The sequence below is a fragment of the Loxodonta africana genome, chromosome 10, assembly GCF_030014295.1.
Source record: "Loxodonta africana isolate mLoxAfr1 chromosome 10, mLoxAfr1.hap2, whole genome shotgun sequence".
In the NCBI taxonomy this organism is placed as follows: domain Eukaryota; kingdom Metazoa; phylum Chordata; class Mammalia; order Proboscidea; family Elephantidae; genus Loxodonta; species Loxodonta africana.
The window spans coordinates 34,770,497-34,783,021 of record NC_087351.1 but is presented as its reverse complement, the minus strand read 5'-3'; the positions used below and the strand labels follow the sequence as shown (position 1 = coordinate 34,783,021).

General features: G+C 40.2%; 1 long non-coding RNA gene across 1 annotated transcript in view; it reads left to right on the top strand.

The window, feature by feature from the left end:
* LOC111748111 (uncharacterized) overlaps positions 1-12,525 on the top strand; it is a 55,590-nt gene that overhangs the window by 13,729 nt on the left and 29,336 nt on the right. The window contains exon 2 of the long non-coding RNA XR_010323143.1: positions 8,049-8,173. This is a non-coding gene — a long non-coding RNA (uncharacterized LOC111748111). The remainder of the gene's footprint in view (positions 1-8,048; positions 8,174-12,525) is intronic.

Here is a 12,525-nt window from a genome sequence, read left to right as displayed (position 1 = left end):
CACGGCCTAACCACGTTGACGCATATTTTTGGGTGACGCAGTTCAATCTATGACAGTCATGTCAGAATAGGGTTGCTGTAGTTTCCAGTGATTTTAATCACAGGTCATGGTAGTTCTAAGACGCCTTAATGGATCTTCTGCATTCTAGACATACTTTTCTTTACCTCCATCCTGTAATATCAGTCTGATTTCCTCTGGGTAATCAGGATCAATCACACCAACCAACATGGTAACGCCTTTCTTTGTCTGTTGATCCAGAGGCATAAGGAGCTCAAAATGGCCAGGTGGCATTCTTTTTTTTTTTTTTTTGTAAGTTTTATTTTGCTTTAAGTGAAAGTTTAAAAACCAAGTCAGCCTGTCATACAAAAACTTATATACACCTTTCTATATACTCCTAGTTGCTCTCCCTCTAATGAGACAGCACACTCCTTCCCACCACTGTCTATTTTCTTATCCATTCAGCCAGCTTCTGACCCCCTCTACCCTCTCATCTCTTCTCCAGACAGGAGCTGCCCACATAGTCTTGTGTGTCTGCTTGATCCAGGAGGCTCACTCTTCACCAGTATCATTTTCTATCCCATAAAAAAAAAAAAAAAAAAATCCCATAGTCCAGTCCAATCTCTGTCTGAAGAGTTGGCTTTGGGGATGGTTCCTGTCTTGGGCTAACAGAAGGCCTGGGGACCATGACCTCCCTGGTCCATCTAGTCTCAGTCAGACCATTAAGTCTGGTCTTTTTATAAGAATTTGAGGTCTTCATCCCACAGCTCTCTTGCTCCCTCAGGGGTTCTCTGTTGTGTTCCCTGTCAGGGCAGTCATCAGTTGTAGCTGGGCACCATCTAGTTCTTCTGGTCTCAGGCTGATGTAGTCGCTGGTTTATGTGAACCTTTCTGTCTCTTGGGCTCATAATTACCTTGTGTCTTTGGTGTTCTCCGTTCTCCTTTGGTCCAGGTGGGTTGAGACCAACTGATGCATCTTAGATGGCCGCTTGCTAGTGTTTAAGACCCCAGATGCCACACTCCAAAGTGGGATGCAGAATATTTTCTTAGCAGATTTTGTTACACCAGTTGACTTAGATGCCCTCTGAAACCATGGTCCCCAAACTCTCGCCCCTGCTACACTGGCCTTCAAAGCATTCAGTTTATTCAGGAAACTGCTTTTGGTTTAGTCCAGTTGTGCTGGCCTCTCCTGTATTGTATGTTGTCTTTCCTTTCACCTAAAATAGTTCTTATCTACTATTTAATTAGTGAATACATCTCTCCCTCTCTCCCTCCCCGCTCTCATAACCATCAAAGAATATTTTCTTCTCTATTTAAACTATTTTTTTGTTGTAATAGTGGTCTCATACAATATTTGTCCTTTTGCAACTGACTAATTTCACTCAGCATAATGCCTTCCAGATTCCTCCATGTTATGAAATGTTTTGTGGATTCATCATTGTTCTTTATCTGTGCATAGTATTCCATTGTGTGAATGTATCATAATTTATTTATGCATTCATCCGTTGATGGGCACCTTGGTTGCTTCCATCTTTTTCCTACTGTAAACAATGCTGCAGTGAACATGGGTGTGCATATATCTGTTTGTGTAAAGGCTCTTATTTCTCTAAGATATATTCCAAGGAGTGGGATTGCTGGGTCATATGGTAGTTCTATTTCTAGCTTTTTAAGGAAGTGCCAAATTGATTTCCAAAGTGGTTGTACCATTTTACATTCCCACCAGTGGTGTATAAGTGTTCCAGTCTCTCCACAACCTCTCCAACATTTATTATTTTGTGTTTTTTGGCTTAATGCCAGCCTTGTTGGAGTGAGATGGAAACTCATTGTAGTTTTGATTTGCATTTCTCTAATGGCTAATGATTGTGAGCATTTCCTCATGTATCTGTTAGCTACCTGAGTGTCTTCTTTAGTGAAGTTTCTGTTCATATTCTTTGCCCATTTTTTAATTGGATTATTTGTCTTTTTGTAGTTGAGTTTTTGTAGTTTCATGTAGATTTTAGAGATCAGGCACTGATCAGAAATGTCATAGCTAAAAACTTTTTCCTAGTCTGTAGGTAATCTTTTTACTCTTTTGGTGAAGTCTTTGGATGAGCATAGGTGTTTGATTTTTAGGAGCTCCCAGTTATCTAGTTTCTCTTCTGCATTGTTAGTAATATTTTGTATACCGTTTATGCCATGTATTAGGGCTCCTAGCATCGTCCCTATTTTTTCTTCCATGATCTTTATCATTTTAGATTTTATATTTAGGGCTTTGATGCATTTTGAGTTTGTTTTTGTGCATGGTGTGAGGTATGGGTCTTGTTGCATACTTTTTTTGCAGAGGGGTATCCAGTTATGCCAGCACCGTTTTTTAAAGGACTGTCTTTTCCCTGTTTAACTGACTTTGGGCCTTTGTCAAATATCAGTTACTCATATGTGGATGGATTTATGTCTGGATTCTCAATTCTGTTCCATTGGTCCATGTATCTGTTGTTGTACCAGTACCAGGCTGTTTTGACTACTGTGGCAGTATAATAATGAAAAAAAGGTTCTTTAAAATCAGGTAGAGTGAGGCCTCCCACTTTGTTCTTCTTTTTCAGTAAGGCTTTACTTATCCAGGCCTCTTTCCCTTCCATATGAAGTTGGTGATTTGTTTCTCCATCTCATTAAAAAATGCTGGAATTTGGATTGGAATTGCGTTGTATCTATAGATGGTAGAATAGACATTTTTACAATGTTAAGTCTTCCTGTCCATGAACAAGGTATGTCTTTCCATTTATGTAGGTCTCTTTTGGTTTCTTGCAGTAGTGTCTTGTAGTTTTCTGTGTATAGGTCTTTTCCATCTCTAGTAAGTTTTATTCCTAAGTATTTTCTCTTCTTGGGGGCTACCACAAATGGTATTGATTTGGCAATTTCCTCTTCGATATTCTTTTTGTTGGTGTAGAGGAATCCAACTGATTTTTGTATGTTTATCTTGTATCTTGATACTCTGCTGAGCTCTTCTATTAGTTTCAGTAGTTTTCTTGAGGATTCTTTAGGGTTTTCTGTGTATAAGATTGTGTCATCTGCAAATAGAGATACTTTTACTTCTTCCTTACCAATCTGGGTGCCCTTTATTTCTTTATCTAGCCTAATTGCTCTAGCTAGGACCTCCAGCACAATGTTGAGTAAGAGTGGCGAATAAAGGACATCCTTGTCTGGTTCCCGATCTCAAGGGGAATGCTTTTAGACTCTCTCTCTTTAGGACAGTGTTGGCTTTTGGCTTTGTATAAATGCCCTTTATTATGCTGAGAAGTTTTCCTCCTATTCCTATTTTGCTGAGAGTTTTTATCATGAATGGGTGTTAAATTTTGTCGAATGCCTTTTCTGCATCAATTGATAAGATCATGTGGTTCTTGTCTTTTTTTTATTTATATGATGGATTACATTAATTGTTTTTGTAATGTTGAACCATCCCTGCATACCTGGTTTGAATCCCACTTGGCCACGGTGAATTATTTTTTTGATATGTTGTTGAATTCTATTGGCTAGAATTTTGTTGAGGATTATTGGATCTAAGTTCATGAGGGATATAGGTCTGTAATTTTCTTTTTCTGTGGCGTCTTTACCTGGTTTTGGTATCAGGGATATGCTGGCTTCATAGGATGAGTTTGGGAGTATTTCATCCTTTTCTATGCTCTGAAATAAACCTTTAGTAATAGTGGTGTCAACTCTTCTCTGAAAGTTTGGTAGAACTCTGTGGTGAATCTGTCCAGGCCAGGGCTTTTTTTCGTAGGGGTTTTTTAAAATTACCTTTAAACCTCTTCTTTTGTTATGGGTCTATTTAGTTGTTCTACCTCTGTTTGTGTTAGTTTAGGTAGGTAGCGTGTTTCTAGAAATTCATCCATTTCTTCTAGGCTTTCAAATTTGTTAGAGTACAATTTTTCTTAGTAATCCGATATGATTCTTTTAAATTTCAGGTGGGTCTGTTGTAATATTGCCCATCTCATTTCTTATTTGGTTTATTTGCTTCCTCTCCTGTTTTTCTTTTGTTAGTTTGGCTAATGGTTTATCAATTTTGTTAATTTTTTCAAAGAACCAGCCTTTGGTCTTGTTAACTCTTTCAATCATTTTTCTGTTCTCTATTTCATTTAATTCTGCTCCGATTTTTATTATTTGCTTTCTTCTGGTGCCTGAGAATTTCTTTTGTTGCTCTCTTTCTGTTTGTTCAAGTTGTAGGGATAATTCTTTTTGATTTTGTCCCTTTCTTCTTTTTGTATGTCTGCGTTCATTGATAAAAATTGACCTCTGAGCACTGCCTTTGCTGTGTCCCAAAGGTTCTGATAGGAAGTGTTTTCATTCTTATTGGATTCTATGAATTTCTTTATTCCATCCTTGGTGCCTTCTATAACCCAGTCATTTCTAAGCAGGGTATTGTTCAGTTTCCAGGTGTTTGATTTCTTTTCTCTGCTCTTTCTGTTATTGATTTCTACTTTTATGGCCTTATAGTCAGAGAAGGTCCTTTGTAATATTTCGATGTTTTGGATTCTGCTAAGGCTTGCTTTATGACCTAATATGTGGTCTATTCTAGAGAATGTTCCATGTGCTGTGGAAAAGAAAGTATACTTGGCTGCTGTTGGGTGGAGTGTTCTGTATATGTCTATGAGGTCAAGTTGCTGATTGTGGTATTTAGATCTTCCGTGTCTTTATTGAGCTTCTTTCTGGATGTCCTGTCTTTCACTGAAAGTGGTGCGTTGAAGTCTTCTACTATAATGCTGTTAGAGTTTGTTTTATGTACCTTGCAGCCCTGTCATTGGGTGCATAAATATTTAATACGGTTATATCTTATATTGTCCCTTTAATCATTATATATTGTCCTTCCTTATCCTTTGTGGTGGATTTAACTTTAAAGTCTAATTTGCCAGAAATTGATATTGCCACTCCTGCTCTTTTTTGATTGTTGTTTGCTTGATATATTTTTTCCATCCTTTGAGTTTTAGTTTGTTTGTGTCTCTAAGTCTAAGGTGTGACTCTTGTAGGCAGCGTATAGACGGATCGTGTTTTTTTTTTTTAACCCATTCTGCCGCTCTCTGTCTCTTTTTTGGTGCATTTAGTCCATTTACATTCAGCGTAATTATGGATATGTATGAGTTTAGTGCTGTCGTTTTGATGTCTTTTTTTGTGTGTTGTTGACAGTTTCTTTTTCCCATTTAATTTTTTGTGCTGAGTAGTTTATCTTTATACATTGTCTTTTCCTCTTATTCGTTGTAGTTGATTTTGTTTCTGCTAAGTCTCTATTTTTTTCTTGTATTTTACTTTGATGAGTAGTCTCCTTTGTGGTTCCAGGTGGCATTCTTAACTTCCAGTTGAATGTAATCAGTGATGTGTCTTCAGGGGGACACACCCCTTCTTTTGGAATTAAGACCTCTAGACCCACAGAGCATACGGTTGTGGGGACAGGAAACAAAAATTTTGTGAATGGGTCGCTAGGGGTAGTAGTGAATGTGCCACTCCCATTTCCACCCCTTAATTCCTGGGCCCACGCATCCTCATTATAGAAGAAACAGCACCATATTCTGTATGCTGGTTTAGAGTATATACAGCCTCCTGGGGAACATCGCCCCAACCCTGCAAGGTATTGCCCCTTAGCTAGTGCAGTAATTGTGTTTTTAGAAGGCACTTCCATCATTCTGTCAAGCCAGCTGCTTCAGGATCATGGAGAACATGATAAGACCAGTCAATTCCATGAGTATGGGCCCATTGCTGTGCTTCATTTGCTGTGAAGTGAGTCTCTTGATCTGCGGCAATGCTGTGTGGGACACATGATGGTGGATAAGGCATTCTGTAAGCCCACGGATGGTATTTTTGGCAGAAGCTTTTATGCAGGGAAGGCAAATTTGCATCCAGTGTCCAGCGTGTCTATTCCAGTAAGAGCAAAATGCTGTCCATTCTGTGATAGAAATGATCCAATTTAATCAACCTGCCACCAGATTGCTGGCTGTTTTACCACAAGAAATGGTGCCATACTGAAGACTCAGTGTTGATTTCTGCTGCTGGCAGATTGGGCACTAAGCAGTGGCTGTTGCCAGGTCAGCCTTGGTGAATAGAAGTCCATGTTGCTGAGCCCACTCCATCCCTGCCACCCTAGCAAATTTTTTCATAAGCCCATTGGGCAATGACAGGAGTGTCTAGGGAAAGAGAGTGACTGATTTCCACAGAACACATCATCCTATACACTTGATTGTTAAAATCCTCCTCTGCTGAGTTTACCCTTTGGTGAGCATTCACATGAGACACAAATATTTTCACTTCTTTGGACCATTCAGAGAGGTCTATCCATATACCTCCTCCCCATACCTTCTTGTCTCCAATTTTCCAATCATGTTCCTTCCAAGTCCCTGACCATCCAGGCAAACCACTGGCCACAGACCATGAATCAGTATATAGTCACACATCTGGCCACTTGTTCTTCCAAACCAAGTGAACAACCAGGTGTACTGCTCGAAGTTCTGCCCATTAGGAGGATTTACCTTCACCACTGTCCTTCAGGGAGGTCCCACAAAGGGGCTGTATGTAGTGCTGCTGCTGTCTCCTTTCAAGTGGTGCCTGCATAATGTACAGAGCCATCTGTGAACCAGGCATGAGTCTTCTCTTCCTCAGACATCTGATGATAAGAAACTCCCCATGAGGCCATAGGTGCTGGCTGGAAGATGGAAGGTAATGTGACAGGAGTGGAGAACGTGTACATTTGGGCCACTTCCTCACACAACTTACTTGTGCCTTCATGTCCTGCTCGGGCACGCTCTCATGTATACCACTTCCATTTAATGATGGAGTGCTGCTGCGCATGTCCAACTTTATGGCTCTGTGAGTCAGACAACATCCAGTTTATGATGGGCATGGTGACTTGGTGGCCCATGGTTAATCATTCAGTCTCTACAAAGGCCTAGTAACAAGCCAAAAGCTGTTTCTCAAAAGGAGAGTAGTTATCTGCAGAGGATGGCAGGCTTCGCTCCAAAATCATAAAGGTCTGTGCTGCGATTCACTAATGGGGGCTTGCCAAAGACTCCAAACAGCATCTCTATCTGTCACTCACACTTTGAGCACCATTGGATTACCCAGATCATATGGCCCAAGTGGCACAGTCACTTGCAGTGCAACCTGAACCTGTTGCAGAGCCTTTTCTGGTTCTGGGCCTCACTCAAAATTAGCAGCTTTTTGAGTCACTTGATAAATAGGCTGGAGTAGCACACTCAAATGAGGAATACGTTGCCTCCAAAATCCAAAGAGGTCCAATAGGCATTGTTGCTGCTTTTCAGTTGTGGGAGGGGCCAGATCCTTCACTTTAGCAGGAATATCTCAACATTCCCCGCATCACTGGACCTCTAGAAATTTCACTGAGATGGAAGGTGCCACAATTTTTGTCAGATTAATTTCCTACCCTCAAAAAAAAAAAAAAAAAAAAAATTTTTTTTTTTTTTTTTAGCATAGAAATGTTTTACCACTAACTACAGAGTCATTGACACTTCTTTCTTACTCAATCTAATCAGCGTAATTTCACCAACCTAATGGACCAGTGTGAAAGGAAAGGTGATCATGGTCCCTGTGGACTAAATTATGACATAGGGCTGGAGAGTTGATGTAGTTTGAGGTAGGACACTGAAGGTGTATTGCTGGCCTTGCCAGCTGAAGGCAAACTGCTTCGGTTGTCCTTCCAAACAGGTATGGTGAAAAAGACATTAGCTGGATCAATAATTGCTTACTCTATACTAGGAGATGTATTAATTTTCTCAAGCAATGAAACCACATCTGGAACAACAGCTGCAACTGAAGCCACCACCTGGTTAAGTTTTCGGTAATCCGCTGTTATTCTTCAAGATCTGTTTTTTTGCACAGGCCAAAGAGGTGAGTCAAATGGCGATGTGGTGGGAATCACCACCCCTGCATCCTTCAGTCCTTGGTGATGGTGGTAATCTGTGCAATCCCTCCAGGAATGTGGTATTGCTTTTGGTTTACTATTTTCCTAGGTAGGGGCAGTTCTAATGGCTTCCACTTGGCTTTTCCTACCATAATAGCCCTTATTGCATTTTTTAGGGATCCAATGTGAAGGTTCTGCCAGTTGCTGAGTATATTTATTCCAATTATGCATTCTGGAACTGAGGATATCACTATAGGATGGGTTCAGGGACCCACTGGACCTACTGCAAGGTGGACATGAGGTAAGATTCCATTAATAAACTGACTTCCTTATGCCGCTACTCTGGCTGGTGGGCCACAGTAATGTTTTGGGTCTCCTGGAATTATTGTCAGTTCAGAGCCAGCATCGAGTAATCCCTGAAAAGTCTGATTATTTTCTTTTCTCAAATGAACAGTCATTCTTATAAAAGGCTGTAGATCTCTTTGGGGAAGGCTGGAAGAAAGATTAACAGTATACATTTTTGGCAGTGTAGTGGAGTCCTTCCTCAAGGGGACCTGGCTTCCCCTTCATTGTAGGGATTGTGGGTCTGTAAATTCACTCAAGTCTGGGAATTGATTGAGGGGCCATGACTTTCTTTTCTGGCAATTCAAGTTAGATTGCCATTCACTTGACTTAGAATTCTTCCACTTGTACAGATTAAGTAAATATTCAGTAGATTTCCCATCTATTCACTTCTAGGGACACCATGACTAAATAGCCAATGCCATAAGTCCATATGAGTCAGACTATTCTGATTATTGCCTTGATTCCACTGTCCACTACAGTAACCACGCCCACCTTGTCTTTGTTGATTGAGTACTGCCACTTGGCCCCTACTACCACAGAGTCCAATCAGCCCCATTGTAGTTAGGTGTCTTAATTTAGTTAGGGTAGTTTCTGCTGTCAAATCTGACTTACATAAAATAGCAATCCCAGAAGTCTTCAAGAATGCTGGGGCTCCCTTCAAAAATTTGTTCCTCACTGTTGTGATAAAAGGTATGTCCTCTGGGCACTCCACGTGTGGGTCTAATGTGATAAATCCTCTTTAACATGGCAGTTTCCCTAAGTCTTTAGATACCTTCGTCTATTGTATACCAAGCCAGGTCTGGTACTTCAACTTGATTTAGCGTAGGTCACCGTGTAATCCACGCTTCAGCAACCCAACCAAATAAACCATTAGATCCTTTCCTAACCTCTCGAGCTGAAACATTGAATGAAAAACCTGTTCTTAGTCGGCCTATATCAATAAATTCTGATCCGTCTTTATGTTCATTGCACCATTATCGCACACCCTTAATAGCCATTCCCAAACATATTCCCCAGGTTTCTGTTTGTACATATTAGAAAAGTCAAGCAGTAATTTTGGAGTGTAGCATACTTCCTCCTGGATCACACTTTGTATTTCACCTTATGGGGCTTGCTGGGACTTAAGTCTAGTTATAGGTCTAGAAGCCAAAATGGATGGTAGGGATGTGTTTTGAGAACATTCAGCATTGTCTTTCTTGTAAGGCATCTGCCTCAGGTGATACCCTAGGCAGTGACCCAGACAGAAGCTCTTTAGACACAGCTGGGTTAATCTCACAGATGGGAGCAGAAGGGCTAATGGTTTTACTTGGGAGGGTGGCTTAGCATACAAAGATGGAGTAATGTCTTCAGATGGGAGTGAGAGGGCTGGTTCTGTTAGCAGGAGTGATTCAACAGAATTTAGAGACTTCCTCATTATCTACCCATGTGTACTGATCCCAAGTTTCAGGATCCATTTTCCTCCTAATCAATGCCCTCACTTGAACTTCAGATACCACTCGATGTTGGGAATTGAGTTGACGTGGTAATTCAACCACTCTTATGATAAGATTCTCGGTTTGGCTTTCAGCATTATCAGCTCTGTTACTAGAAATAAGACTTTCTTTCAAGGCATGAGTGGAAACTTTGAGGTTGTTTATGTGGCGCTTGAGCTTTGACTCTGAAGCCCTGAGCTCATCTCTTGCTTTTGCCACTTTGTCTAGCAAAAGTAGGACAAAACCAACCAGCTTCCTTGTACTCTTCGTTATGACAAAATTGTAGAAAGGTATCAAACATGTGATCACCTAGAGCCTCACCTTTCACCAATAACTGATTGATTGGCGGTGATATTTTGTGTGTTTCTGTTGCCGCCTCATGCCATGGATTGACAGTACCCTCTTTACTACTGGAAGCAGAGTCATCAACATCTTAAGACTAATTAGACTTGAGAACTAATTTAGAAAACTCTTCCTTACAATTTTGTTTCTCTAGAATCACTCTCAGTACCAAATGCCTTAGGCTGGGTTCTCTAAAGAAGCAAAACCAGTAAAGTGTATAAATACATAGAGAGATTTATATCAAGGAAATGGCTGTAGAGGCTGGAACATTCAAAGTTATTGGGTCAGGCTGGAGATTTCCCCTGATTCATGTAGCCACAGGGGCTGGTGAACTCCTGATTGGCAGCTCAGACAGCAGGGCTCTTGCTCGCAGGCTGCGAAGATCAATGAATACCAAGATTGGTAGGCAGGATGGCAGGTAAGCTGCTAGCTCAAGTTCCAAGAACCGGAGGTCAGACAAACAGGAGCCAGATGCAAGGTGAAAGTCCTTGAGCCTTTTGAGAAAATCCATTTATAGTGGATGCAGGCCACACTCCCAAGAAACTACCTTTCAACTGGTTGTCTACTCAGAGCATATTCCATCATGGAGGTGATCACATTATATCAAATCTCATCATGGAGGTGATCACATCATCATATGACTGTCAAACTATATCATAACTGCCAAACCACTGAGAGTCACGGACCAGCCAAGTTGACGCACAATCTTAATGATCACACCATGTAACAGAGTAGAACTGCCCCATAGGGTTTTCTTTGCTGTAATCTTTATGGTAACAAGTTACTTTTTAATCAAATGCCTAAAAACAATTGCTCATATATTTTGTCGGTTTTTATAGGAGGGCTAATCTGATATCATTATGGCAAGAAATGAAGTCTGGGCAGTAAATTTTTGATAATTTCCTTCTGTTTTGTGGCCAGTGACCCTGGTCACCACTGTAGTGTGTGGCCAGGCTGGCCTCTTTTTATCTTTCTCAGCCTGGCTTATAAACATGGTCCCTAAACAAATTCAATAATGAAGAATTTGGGTCTTGTGTCTTAATAGCTATCCCATACTTGCCAAGCTAACCCCAGCCCACCTGCCTCAAGCACAGAAAGTTACAATGATAGCTCACAGATAAGACATATTGGATTGGTAACTTGTTTTCTCATCTGCTACGTTTCATCATTTGGTTAAGGTGATCTCTCCATGATAAAGAAGTAATATAAATAATCTGTGGAATAACACTTTGGCACTGTGTGAATATCCTGTTCCCAATTGCCTTTCACCTAATGGATTTAGTATCTGTTGATGATTCTTGCCTGAATCACTTATTACATTGGAGTTTACAGATGATTATTTTAAAAATTCTATCATCCCCTGTACATTAAACATAAATGCTTAATTTTTATGTGATTATTAATTGATCGTGGTGTTTTATAGTTTTGTTTAAAAATCTTTTTCTGTCCCTAAGTCAAAACATATCCGCCTACACTTTAATCTGTCAAGAATCTTTTCTTTCTCATTTAGCTCTTTAATCCTTAAGAGTTCACCTCTTTATCAATTTTTTTGGCAAATTTATTAGTCAAGGTAAGATAGTCTATGATCTGGTAATTAGGGGCAGATTATTCAATAGGTAAGGTAAGGACAGTGCTTACGTTGCTCACCAGATTATCTGTAGGGAATGATTTCACATTATTTTTACTACATCGAAGATTTTGCTTCCAGGTATGGCTGGCATCTGTCTCTCTCTCAACCCCACAGCACCTTCTTACAGAATCAAAGTCTCTTTTCACATTTACAGTCCCTGACAGGGGTGGAGTAATCCAGGTAAACACAGATTTACTTGTGCTTACTTCCTAATCTGCAGTGAACAATTTCATATGGGTGAAGATCCCATGTGAAATTGTTCACGACAGATGCTTACTCTGCCTATTGGATAATCCACTCTTGATGGTAACAGATAAACACCAAAATCTCAATGACTAGTATAGATTGAATCATGTCCCCCTAAAATGTGTGTCAATTTGGCTAGGTAATCATTTTGTGATCTGATGTAATTATCCTATGTGTTGTAAATCCTAACCTCTATGATAGTAATGAGGCAGAATTAAAGGCAGTTTTGTTAATGAGGCATGACTCAATCTATAGAATTAGATTGTATCTTCGGTCAGTCTCTTTTGAGATATTAAAAAAAGAATTGAGCAGAGAGGACAGGGACCTCCTACAACCAAGAAAGAAGAGCCAGGAGCAGAGTGCATGTTTTGGACTTGGAGTCCCTGCACTGAGAAACTCCTAGAATCAGGGAAAGATTGATGACAAGAACTTCCCCGCAGAGTGACCAGAGAGAGAAAACCTTCCTCCAGAGCCAGTGCCCTGAATTTGGACTTCTAGCCTCCTAAACTGTAAGAGAATAAATTTTTGTTTGTTAAAGCCATCCACTTGTGGTATTTCTGTTATAGCAGCACTAGATAACTAAGATAGTGACTTACCACAAAAAGTTTATTTCTCTCT